The following is a 13456-nucleotide window of genomic DNA, read 5'->3' as shown; positions in this document are numbered from 1 at the left end:
TATGTCTGTAGACGTGAGAGTAAGTCTTCGCATATCGCTACTATCCGGGAGAGTATCTCTCTTCTCATCAATGATGAATTTTCTTTTGGTACATCTACCATCACTTCGAGTAATTTCATCATCGTTATGCTCCATTGTTCTTCGTAATTGCTCTCCATATACGTGTGCTCTCTTCAAAGGTATTGTGAATAATGAAGAATGTGTTGCTGTTTCTTTTATATATCTGTTTTAGAATAGTCCATTACTATGGATCATTTCATTATTAACCAATCAGAATGAAGCATTAATCATAACAACTTTATGTAATGACGTCATTGCCTAACTACACTGTTCAATAACTTGTATAGTAACAATGAGTAAAAAAGTAGTTCCATTCCGAAAATGCATTGTCAAATTCCAATTGCATTATCACATTTTTATCACTTATATGCGTCTCCGTGGCCTAGTGGTTAAGCGTCCGCCTACGGAGCGGGAGGTCGTGGGTTCGATCCCTGGCCCGTCATACCAAAAGACGTTAAAAATTGGTACAAGTAGTTCCCTTGCCTGGCGCTCGGCATTTAAAGGGTATTGCTTGGAAAAGTGGTGTACTCAGTACTGGTTTAACCCAGGAAAGTTGTACCCCGTGTATCGGTGCTTTACACCGAGCACGTAAAAGAACCAAGGGGTCTCTTCGAAGAAGAGCTAGGGTATCGCACCCGGACTTCCTTGTATCCCACCACTGTCTCTTCAGCGTGCTGTCCCTTCAGCAAAAACAAAGGACCCCGTTGGAAAAAAGTACTTGAACTTTCACGGGTTATCCTTGACCGCAAGGTCTAAAGAAATACATACATAATGACACAATTCATAGAGAAACTTCTCTCAAAAATGACCTTAAAGATGGCACTAACCTGTTTCTTTGAAATCCAAAGGTCGGATTTTACCATTTTGGCTTGACTCACGACTTTTGCTGTTTCGATTTTCATTTTGCGGTAGACGGCAACATTCAGTGGCTGAGTACTGTGTGTTGTTTTTGATGGCAGACATAGCAAGATGACATCATTTGCTACTTAAACGAGACACGCTTACGTGGGACGATGCACCGTCTTGGATTAATAGCACTGGGCGTTGTGGTACTGCATATTGCCACTGAAAGTACCGGTTTTGATCCATAAAACCTTTGTCAGAGCAGGCACAAGAAGCATTTATCGGTCCCTGTCGATGGTATGCACCTCCGGGAAGGGTATTTGTGAAAATGATCATTGGGGGAAGAGCGTTTCCAGCAGCATTTACACAACAGTGTACAGAAATATGCTCGTCTGTCGCCACTGATAAGGAGTGCGCATGATTCATTCGAAAAAGGGCTGCTTCGTCGCAATTATATATGCGTTCAGGGTTGTCTGAAATGTTGTTGCTATCAAGTGTATCATTCAATAGGCTAAAGTACTCTCGAAGGTTGTGTACCCTGCCTAAACTAGCTCGAACCCTGTCCAATGCGTCAGGCCTGCGCATTCCAAGATCAGGATGCCTTGTCTTAGAGCCCTTCCACCATTTCCTGATAGTCCAGTTTAAGTGAAAACATTGCCTTTTCCGCGCTCCTTAGAGATACACCAAGCGAAGCCTAATACTTGTAGGATGGAAAGAGGAAGTCCGCGGGTGGCCATGTACAAAGTGCAGATTCTTCTTCATCAGTGAGGGCTGTTATCACACCCATTTTTGCTTTAAGTGGAACTTACTGTTAATTATATTAGACAATGTCATTCTTGGGACGTTAAACTGTTTGGCACTCGCAGCGATGCTCGTTATGCCTGAATTAACTGCATTGTATGCAGATATCATGACCTCTTCGGACTAATTTCGTAATTTAGACGGTCGATTTTTCATATCTGTAATTTACCTTTGAACTATAAATTACAATAAACTACAGAAAATAATAGTTATGAGGTTGTATTATCTAAGTGAAATAACATCATTATTAATCGTTATTGATGTTTATAGTATTGCAAATGCATGAAAATCATCCATGTACAATAATTACAAATAATGTAACTTTAAGTCTTCACCCTGTACTCAAACTCGTCAACTCAGATTTATTTTATTATATCTTTGAAGGTTTTCCTTAACTTTAAGGGAGACAAAAGTGTAAAACAAATGTTATATTGTCAATAAGTGTTACATGTAAAGGCGTAAACATGGCAGCGTGCATGCAAATGATATTCGCCCCAACATACCGATAACAGGCCTTAGTTTTCGCCCAAGCACATCTCAATATCAGAAACCACTAGCGTCACTTTGGTTGGTCTCGTTATGTGTGTTTTAAGGAACATTTGATAACGTGGGCATATTTTAAAAGAAAAGACATTACCTTTCAAATAAGGCGGGTCAAACAACTTTCAAAAATCCGCGCGAGAGAAAACGAGACCGAAAAAAACTGACGACTTTAGGACCCTGACGACTTTAGGTCTTCGTACGTTAGTCTTATAAAAATATACCTAACCACTCCGTATGTTTGACCAAATACGTCGGCATTTAATTTTTGGTGTCTTTATTCCTTTTGATGTTTAATTCAAAGGTAAACCTTTATCACGTATTAACGTTTTCAGAACATGTACCTCAGTCTGGCATTTAATTTCTGGTGTCTTTATTCCTTTTAATGTCTAATTCAATGGTAAACCTTTATCACGTACTAACGTTTTCAGAACATGTACCTCAGTCTTCAAACAAAGAACAAATATTCTAAAATGTAGAAAATTTCTTGTTTGCGCTCAGAAAATATTCTTCCTATTCTGTTTCAATAAAACACACATAAAAACACCTTTGCATATAATCAAACCAGACATTCTACAATAAATATAACGTACATATTTCTCGTAATGGTAAAGAGAAATAATCTAAGTAGGAGCGCTTTTTTATATTTCAAATATGCCTTCTGTTTTCAGAAGTGTGCAAGAAGGGTTTGCTTAAATTTTGATGTTGGAGAAAAAATTAATTACTCTCCCCTTAACTGTTTTCTTTGTATTATGAACCGAATTTTATTGCGAAATAGTTTTTGATCCTATAGACGTATGCTTGATGATTTATGAGCCAAAAATTTGAAATCGTGCAATTTAATTTATATCTGGGCTGCTTTACCTTCGTAAAAGGTTGTTGCAATGCATGTGAAATATGTCAGTATATTATCGCCTAAACGCTTATAATTATAATGCATGTGCATGAACGCAACCGTAATGAATTTTTTCTGCATTTTTGCATTATCAAATATAATTTCACTACCGCTCGAGGTAACATAAATGTCATGGCATTAATAAATGGTAGTAATATCATCTTCGTGAAAGTCATATATCATTTAATCGGCTGTATAAAATGTAAAGGTGACAATATCGCATGCATTTTGGACTGTGTTTGTAATATTATCATCATATGCTTAAGTGGATGCTACAAACCCACTCAGAGGCACAGTGAAGTCACTTCAAGTCCTATTTGCATAGTAAATTAAACGCCATATATAAATGGATTGAGACAATAATGAAATATAAAGGAATAAGGCATATGACACACTTTCATTGATCAAACTGAAGTCGTCGATATGAATGGGCATATTTGAGATGGCCTTCTATGTTTTAATTATTCATGCGTATAATTGTTTATATCTAGCTTGTCCCCAAAGTCTCTCTCTTGAATAAAAAATAACGTTCACGCATGCGTGTTAGTACTAGCACGCAACAATACAGCAAGGTACTAGCGCTCATTAAGAAACGAATATCACAAAATACACTGATTGGGTTGGATAGTCTTTTTTACGGTTTCGGTGCAAACTGTTATGATTTATATTGGTCTGCTTTCACATAAAAAGGTTCTGCAAAATAATGTTGAAATATTTATCATACATTGCGTGTTTTTTTTTAATTAAAACGCATATATAAAGAAATTAAGTAATGGTATTATGACTTTTCATTTTCGAAATTAATTTCAATTTCTAAATAATATCAGATCACCATTAATATTGAGCTTGAATGTGAAAAGACAGTCATTTAGATATTTGACTGTGGGCGAATGAACCTAACGCAGAATAAATCATACCTGAACTGATTTTGGAAACTGCATACAGTCCTCCCATAGCATTAATTCGATATTGTATATTATTAAAAAAACTAGTATATTCAGAACAAAACAGTTTCCGTTGAGGGCAATATCTTTCGAATTCAATTCATCACTAAGGCCCAAGGGGGTCACCTTTAGTATGATTTATTAAATGGAAACTTTAGCCAATTATAAACATATCAACTATGATGAATGTTAAGGAGCATTATTCATTAATATGGCTTTCCCATGTCATATTTTTTCCATTAAGAACCGTTTAGGGCATTTCCGCAATTCGCTTTATTAGCCATCAAGTTGTATATAAAATCAAGCGATTGCCGGTCTGGTGGACTTGGAGCTTTATGTACGTTAACTGTCGTGCAAGTGTATTTTGCCTTATAAGGATCATTGAATACGGTTGTCGAAATAACATTTTGTCTGTAAAAATGTCAAATGAAACCGCATTAATAAGCAATAGTTCGAATGTTGAAGACGGGTTTTGGACGTTTGAACGTCTAAACACTACAACCGCCGCGGCGTACATTCCGATGGTTATTTCAGCGTACTTTGGAAACATCTTGATCATAAAGATAATGCCAAACCGTGGTCCACAGGCCTCCTCAACCGGCATACTCTTCTCGATATTAGCTGTGATGGACATTTTTGTAATAACCTTCGGACCATTGCGTTTCTCAATTTCAATATTTTTAAAAGTGTCTTTGTTCAATACTGCAAGAGGATTAAAGATTGCAGAATGGATTATTACGTGCGCTCTAACAATGTCAACGTGGACACTTGTCATTATTACCATTGAGAGAATAATAAGTGTCCTCTTTCCGCTGAAAGTGAAAGGGATTTGCACCGTTAAACTCGTGGTTACCTTAGAAATCATCGTGTGCTTGGTACTGTCGGGCTTTAACGCGATTCGCATTTTTACTTTTATATACTTGAAATACGTGGAAAAATTTCAAGGTTTTATGATTTTTGAGAAGTTCCAAAACGGTGTTCATTATTATCACTGGACGGAATTTGTCTTCAACTTTGTCATTCCGTTCTGGGTTCTCAGTGTTGGAAGCATCATCATTCTAATAAGGTTACGACAATCGTCGCCTGGGAATGATACAACGCGACGTCAAACGAGGCTTGTGTCGATAACACGCAATCTTGTTGGAGCCAACATCACCTTCATCATAACAAATATTCCCTTCAGAGCGATAAACTTGCTACGGAATGCGGGGTCCCTTGAACACATGGGCGGACTAGAGCGAATGACAGTTGTTATGCTGTGTATCTATGTTCAGTTTCTGAATCAGGCTCTTAATTTCTACGTATATGTGCTTAGTGGACAAACATTTAGGGAAAGTGCAAAAAAGATTCTTTGTCGGTTTTCAAACGATTCAAACCCTAATTGATAGCGTTTGGTGTTGGAGGTTTTGATTTTTTAAGTCTTAAAGCGAATTTGGTTCCAAATCCACTTGGTTGATGCAAGCAAACAAATCAAGAACAGCAACAGCAAGTGTGTAAATGTTTTGAGAACTGAAATACTTTTGTTATAATTCTAAGTGTTTTAACGTAAGCCGAGTTAACGTTTTATTATGGTGATGAAGTTCATAGCTTATATGATCTTCATTAATTCAACAATCACGGTTTTTATATTTGGGTATGTTTATTGAAACCACTATTTGTTTTTGTAACAAAATGTTTCTGTAAACTAAGCTATGTTGCGTTATGATCATTTATTGTTCAAGACGTTTATATACTAACTTACAGTTGAGTTGTGACGTACAAAACCTTCATACCAAACATCTACTTAAAACGATAGTTTGATATTTGTATAATGTGTTTGTTTTCTTATGTCGTTTTATGTTTCAGTTCACGAGTCTGTTTAGCATTGATCTGTGTGGCTTTACAGCTTGTTTGACTGCGATCAAAACGCATGTTAAATATTGTAACAAAGTATATGAGAATTCTGAAATACACCTATTCTGGTCCATCAATTACTCTTCACATGTTATTAGAAGTATTGAAAGTAAACGGTTTGCTATAACCACACCAATTTTGTTTTTGACTTTTCAACTCTTTAAACGTTTATTTCTCAACATTTATTTATTCAGAAAATAACGCATCTAATTTGAAAAAAAATATATGTGCGAGAAAAAACTACATTTACTTGCTGTAAATGTAAAAAAGCATATTTTAATTATGCTCAATTTGATTCATACTAGTATACTATTTTCGCATGCTCCAAAATTCGTGAAGTGCTTTGTTTTGTACTTGATGATTCATTCATTAAATTCGGAAATGAGTTGTATCAGCAAACAATTTTTATTCAAACAATTCCTATGACTGCTAATAATGCAACTTTACTTGCATACTTGTTTTTATATTGTTGTGAGAGTGAAAACATGCTCAACATCTTTAAGTTTTGAGATATTGCGCATTCTGAGAAATTCAACAACACTTCTAGGTACATTGGTGACATTTAAACTATGGATAATGTCTTTTTACGGAAACTGTCAAATTAATTTACCCTTCAGAATTAAAACTTAATTAATCGAACAAGTCCGAACAATATGCTTCCTTTTTTAGACCCCCAACTTTAAGTTACAGATGACAAATTAATCATCAAACTTTATAACAAGCGGGATGATTTTAACTTTAAAAATTGTAACTTATCAGTCTTCAGATGTCGATGTTCCAATATCCCCGTCTTATGGTGTTTTCATTGTCGCAAGTTAGATTTGCTAGTATGTTATGACGTGGATGAAGTTTCTTCCTGTAGTAAAGAAATCACTGCTTAATTGTTAAAGCAATTATTTAGATATTTGAAATTGAGAAAAACTTTTAAAAAATACAATTACAGTCTTAAATTTCCGGATGATCAATCGCAATATTCTTAGAAAAGCTTTTGTAAAATAGAAATGCTTCCTCGAATAAAAAAGGGTATATTGGTACTAATTTACGTCATTCATGGCTTAAAGCATTTAAAATCCTAGCAGATATAATTCATGTTGATATCATCTCTCTGCGACGACATTAATTGACAAATATTTATAACACTTATGTCATTTTTGTTCCACAAGCGGTGCTCTTAGTTTCTCCCACCTCAGATAAGTAGATTCAATAATTTAACCATACTAGAAATTCCTATCTTGCCAACGGGCGAAGATAAAATGCCCGTATGGATATCCTTTGTAATGGTCACCACATTGCAATTACCTCCCTTGTTGAAGACTGTCGTCTGAAACATCATGGAAACCATGTCTTGTGGCAATATTTAGAACGCTTATTAATTATTTCTCGCTTCAAATGTCACCATAAAACAGTTTTCACGCACCTTTCAAGAAATAATGCTTCACCTTCCTAAGAACTATTTAAAGACCGGTTTGACTATTAACATTATCTGAATCACTGCTCGCATATCCATGACAACCACAAATTATCGCATATTCATACGCAATTATTTTCACTGAGCACAAAAGAGTTCCAGCAAAAAATACATTTTTACTTAATTTTGTTTAACTGAGGTGGGAGAAAAAGCATCTACCATAGCCGCTCGTGTAAGATAGGTACATCCCGACCCTCGCGCAGGGTGTTTTGCGGAAACTCGGTAAACCTCATTTCCGCAAAACACCTTACGCTCGGGTCGGAATGGACCTTTCTTACACTCTCGGCCATGGAAGATACTTATAAACTTCCTCTTTAGCTTAAATTAATATAAGGCCACACCAAATTAATGTTTAGTTCCTCGGATTTTTGCCAAAAAAAAATGGAGCGAGCGAGCGAGCGAAAAAAAAAAAAATTGTCAGTTTCCATAATAACCGAAGCGAGCGAAGAGCGAAAAATATATTTTTCCTTATATTCAATATAAATGAGACAGATTGTTCAAAAAATTGCCCTTAAACCCATTTTAATGCCATCTTGAACTGAACCTCTAATGGACATTGGGAAAATGTCGGAATAAATATCATTTATTCATCCGTGTTTAGTACAAACATTATATGGATAACTCTAATTTTTTATATAATTAAAACGTACTTTAATATGACGATCATTCATAATAATAAATAACCCTGCTTTTAGTAAAAAGTTTGAAACGACTTATATAAATCTACCTGAATCAGTTTAACATAATATGCAACTGTATTTAGACATAACTTAGGATTGATTTTGGATTTGTAAAAAATGATCACTTACACACTCGCATCATCAAACATCAGACTCCATATAACATAGACTAAATTTTGTTTTTATTATCACAGGAAATGCAATGACATGTGCTTATTAAAACAAAAAGAACAAGAATATTTTTCAGAGTACTTTGTTGGTTATTTAGATGTTTTTACGCACCAGCCAATTGTGTATCCCCCCCCCCCAAGTCCGGAATAGCGGGGACTTTGACTTCCGGTCTCTCAAAACCCGGGAAAAATACCCGACCTGCAGGGACACACTGCTGGTAAAATCCCTGCCAAATGGCCCCGCAACCCCGAATACCTATGTGAGGCCCATTACCGACTATTTTCAATATGAAGACAAAACCACATTCACTAGGCACTGCAGGGCCACCTGAAAGGTAAAAACACAGCCCATTGCCTCTGCTGTACCCGGTATATCACGGGAACAAGGGTGAGGGGTGGGCGGGGCAGTGGTTACAATTGACAAGTGCATTACAATCCCGGATTATGTTGCAAATAAAAACAAAATATAAGGTGATAAACATAGGCTTACTTATATTGAGGTATATCCAGACCAGTGTTTATATCGCTATTTGTGAAAAGATATTTGTTCAAAACTGTTGCTTTGTCAGAATTTGATCAAAAATTAGCTTGATACATCAGTTTGGACCAAACAATGACTCATGTTCCAGTGAAGTTGACCTGTGACATCTTCAGCATCGTCGTAACGAGGTAAAATGTTGGTCCCTTGTATTATGACTTGAATAAAATAGTACTAAGTTGATCATTCCGATTTCCATTCAAATCGAGTCACTAATTACGCAATATAATCGCTACCAGTCTCAGATACACATGCTTTATTGCGTAATGATTGCTTTAAATAATGATCATTTAGTGTATGAGACGATCAACAATGACTTCAAGCATGCTCAAAACATATTTATTGTCAAAATAAGATTTAATTTCCAAACTTCGAGCCACATTGTTTATACCGGAAGCGGCCATTTTGATTGAATTTATTGAACCCATGCTAAACTGATCGATATACAGTATAAAAACACTACGCATCGGTAACTTCCCTTTACAAAAACAAAAAAACTAGCATAGAAAAATTATACTTGATTATTTTTAGCCTTTTAATAAATTATTACCTGAAAAAAATCTGCTTGGCGATCAAAATGGAGGTGCGGGCGCACAAAAAAAATTAAAAAAATAAAATTACATTTTCAAAAAAATAGGAGCGGTAAATCCGCGGAACGAAATATCAATTTGGTGTGGCCTTAACTTCATTTACTTTTTTCCGATATTGAATTATTTCTCAATACCGCTTACGATCAAGGTGAGCGCTGCAGTCTGCGAATGATTTTCTTGAAGATTGAAAGTTATCTTTAAGACCAATTTGGGATTATTTGGCTAACGCTTCTGTCTCATTTATTAAAAACTGTTTGTATATTTTTATTCTTTTCGTTTTCCCATATCGAAGAATATTGCACAGGATTTAAGTATTGTTTGTTTATTGTTTTATTATATTTAATTGTATTGTCTGTGTTTTTCCTACTAGTTTGTTCAATGATACTTTTTCATTAAAAGACTAAATGAAGGCATAACTTTAAATCTTGTTAAGGCGAGCTATGTCTGATAGTTGTCTTTGAATGACTTTATAGTAACTCTTAATTGCTAGCACTGTTGCTCCGGCTTGATTCCTTCGTTTACAGATGATGGTGGTATGCGATCGTTGAGTGCTTGAAAAATAACTTATCAGTTTATATGTTAGTTTTGGCGTTATTCTTCGTTGGAATCAAGTTGATGCATGCTCTGATGAGGTAAAGAAATTTTGATGAGGGTACGGCTTTTTTGGATTTGTTAATGAGGTGTAAGTTTGTTGTTGGTGTTTTATTTGTGTATGTGATGTTGATATATTTGTGTCTATTGCTCGTTGTCGCTTGGGCTTTTGCCTTGGGTCCCTAAACAGGGATAAGTCCCTGTAAATTTCATTGTTTTATGTAAACAGGATATAGGTTACAGCTTGACTTATTTTTGAAGTTTGAAATAGGCTTTATAAGGCTTTATAAGAAACTTACATCGGCGCCAAGTATTGATAGCCTGTAAGACGGTGGAAAAATCATGCATAGTGTTGCAAATATCAAAGGAATTGTTCAATTTATTGGGAATACAATTCTGGACAAGGAAAAAGTGGATTTTGAAGTGAACAGTTCTTGGTGAATGCATCTAGCTGAAAAAATCATTGTAGGCACTTATCGAAATCCTGTAAGGCAAATACCTATGGGAGATTTTATTGCAGCCAAATGTTTATGAGACTAATTTGTATAAAAACCGTGCGAAGAGAGAATATCAACAAAACAAAAACATGTTTAGGTTAGTATTAACTATAAAAGTAATTCATATCTTAATTACAGTCGACCCCCGTTTGCTCGAACTCCTAGCAAAAATACCTCGAGTCTCTGAAATTCCGAGCCAAGCGGGATTGCTAACTTTCAGCTTAAAGAAATCTGTCCTCCACATATAGTTTGAGGCAACGAGGAATTCAAGCCAAGCGAGGCAACGGGGTTCGACTGTTCCTATGATTTAGGAGTACTTTGATGTTTATCAAGTATCAATAAACTATTATTGTTATCAGTAATTGCAAATTCTAAATAAATGTTCAATCTGGATGGTTGTTTGTGTTTGCCTTTAATGTATTTCTGCTAGTACATTTTATTTAGTTTTAAAAATATATACATTTAATAACGACTTTCAATTTTAACAGTTATTTTCTAATATGGACAACTATATTCACTCTATCTGTATATTGCTTTGTATTTTTTATATACATTTGAAAAAAAATTCACCAAGGTCAAATCCCCCCAATAAAAATAAGTTAGTTTTTGTTTTCATTTTTATGAAGCAAGCACTTTCTTTATGACATAATTAGATGCAAGTCCAGTACTAATGACGGCATCATCGCCAGTTGCCAGGCGTTATGCGATAACAAGAACTATTTCACGTGTTGAGACCAGTGGCGGCTCTACCGGGGGCACAGAGGGCCCGTTCTCCCCCCCCCCCCGCCCAGCGGGTCGGCAAATTATGTTTTTTTGGGCACATCTTTATTGATTTAACTGTACAAATAAGTTGTTTTGTCACAATTTAAATTTTACATAAGCATTTAAGCAAACAATCAATTGAATCTGATTATCGAGTATAATATTATAAGTATACGAAATGAAAAAGTCTCCTGAAAATGACATCGGGGCCCGAACATTCGATAAAAATAATCGGCGCCACATTTTACATAGACAGATGATCAAAAGTAGACAAATATGGCTGCAGTTACACGTGTTACTACTCTTTTCCGAATATATCAAATACCAGAAATAGAAGTTGTTTCAAACTGTTAGCATGTGCACATTATATGTTCGTCATTGCTTTTAATAATGTCAGTGTGTGCCAAAGATATCGTTGTTGTTTTTTGAAAGGTTTATCTCAGTAAATGCTATCTTTTTAATTCAATTGATCTGCCACCAAACATCATTGACAGTGAAGACAAATGTTAATTCCATGTTGTCCAGTTGTGCCCCCCCCCCCCCCATTTAGTAGGCTCTGGACCGCCACTGGATACAGTGACAAAGGCTACACGTCTTAAAGATGACTGCTATCATTTTACAAATTAGCGAAATAAGTCAAGAGAAATTAGTAACATAAGAATGCAATTACACTATAATGGAAAAAGCAATAAAAGTATATTACACAATGTACTTCAAATGTCGGAAGTAAATTAAGATTAAGGAACTATGTGATACAACTGTGATTAATCTTTAATTTCCACAAGCATATGTAATATACGATAGTTATCTTTGTGACTGATACCCCTGCCACGCGGTTACTACACTTGTCGAGAATTTTAACTCGCCAGACATTACCGCTGAGTCAAATTAGGAGTATTTTGACACGGCAAGTCAATAGTATTTTTCCATACCACGAGCCTATTCCAACTTTGCATGCGTTGTATAAACATTAGTTTATACTGTCTTCGCAACGTCTTTTACATTTTACGGCAATGCACGAGAAATGGAATTTGTACGGTATGGTTTTAGTTGCTACGGCTTTGTACTAGTTTATGTTGCCTTTCAAATTAAAGGGACAAGTTGGAGTGTTATTGAGGATGATCTGACGTAACAGCTCGAAATATTCATTGTGAGCTATGTACTATTTTATTGAAATTTAATTAAAACTATAAGATATAGTGCATTAATAAAAAATTCCCTGTTCAATTTTCGTTTATGATGAATGCTGGACGACAATGCAGCCCTCTACAGTGTCATTATGTGATCATCCCGCCCGAACTTGTTCTCACTTGAAAAAAACACGCACACTGTCGGATTATTGTCGAACACTATCGACAAACCTTTTTTGACGATAAAAAAAATAAATAGATCACGAATAGTTCACACTGGCAGGACAAATCTCCCGACATGCATTGCTAAACGACGAGATCCAGAACGCCATAAATCGCTGTGGTTGAGCGCGAGTGGTTGAGTTTGGGTCAACTGCTTGTATAACTCTCGATACTTTTTACCAATAGCCAAGAGTCCTTCAAGATAGTTCATAAGCTTCTTTGACATTTATCTGGGAACAGTTAGGTACAAGTCTCATTATTAAAACAGGAGTGCGGTATGAACACGACTTTATCCGATATTCCTCGGGGTCTGTAGGAGTTTATAGACAACATAAAGGGATGCATACCATACAATACGCAATGTTATCTTGTTTATTAGCTATTCAAAATCATCTGCGTTGAAATGAAATTCTGGAAAAGATGCAACACCGTTCACGTCTATTGCACTCCCAATGTGTGGGACACTGTCGAAAACACTTTTTTCAAATCTCGAATATGACAACCATCACTGTGAAAAGTAACAAGTTACATGTTTCCCGCCGTATGTTGTTCTTTTCGCATCAACAAGCCATTTGAATTTTGATTGTGAATACAGGCGGGAACATACGGCATAAGGCGGCGACTTTGTGCACATCAGTAAAACGATAAGGCATGTACTTTTTACGATAATTGTATGCTAGGTATGTGGTATGCGTAGTTTGAAACCATTTAATTCATGAAGGCACTTCCCGATAATTTTCCCGCAACAGACGGTACTAGTTCAGGGGCATAACATAAAACATATAGCACACAATATAACTCTTTATACTCTTGCTTTGATTTGAATGTGTGT

Source organism: Mya arenaria, chromosome 15 (genome assembly GCF_026914265.1).
Source record: "Mya arenaria isolate MELC-2E11 chromosome 15, ASM2691426v1".
In the NCBI taxonomy this organism is placed as follows: domain Eukaryota; kingdom Metazoa; phylum Mollusca; class Bivalvia; order Myida; family Myidae; genus Mya; species Mya arenaria.
This window is presented reverse-complemented; position numbering follows the sequence as displayed.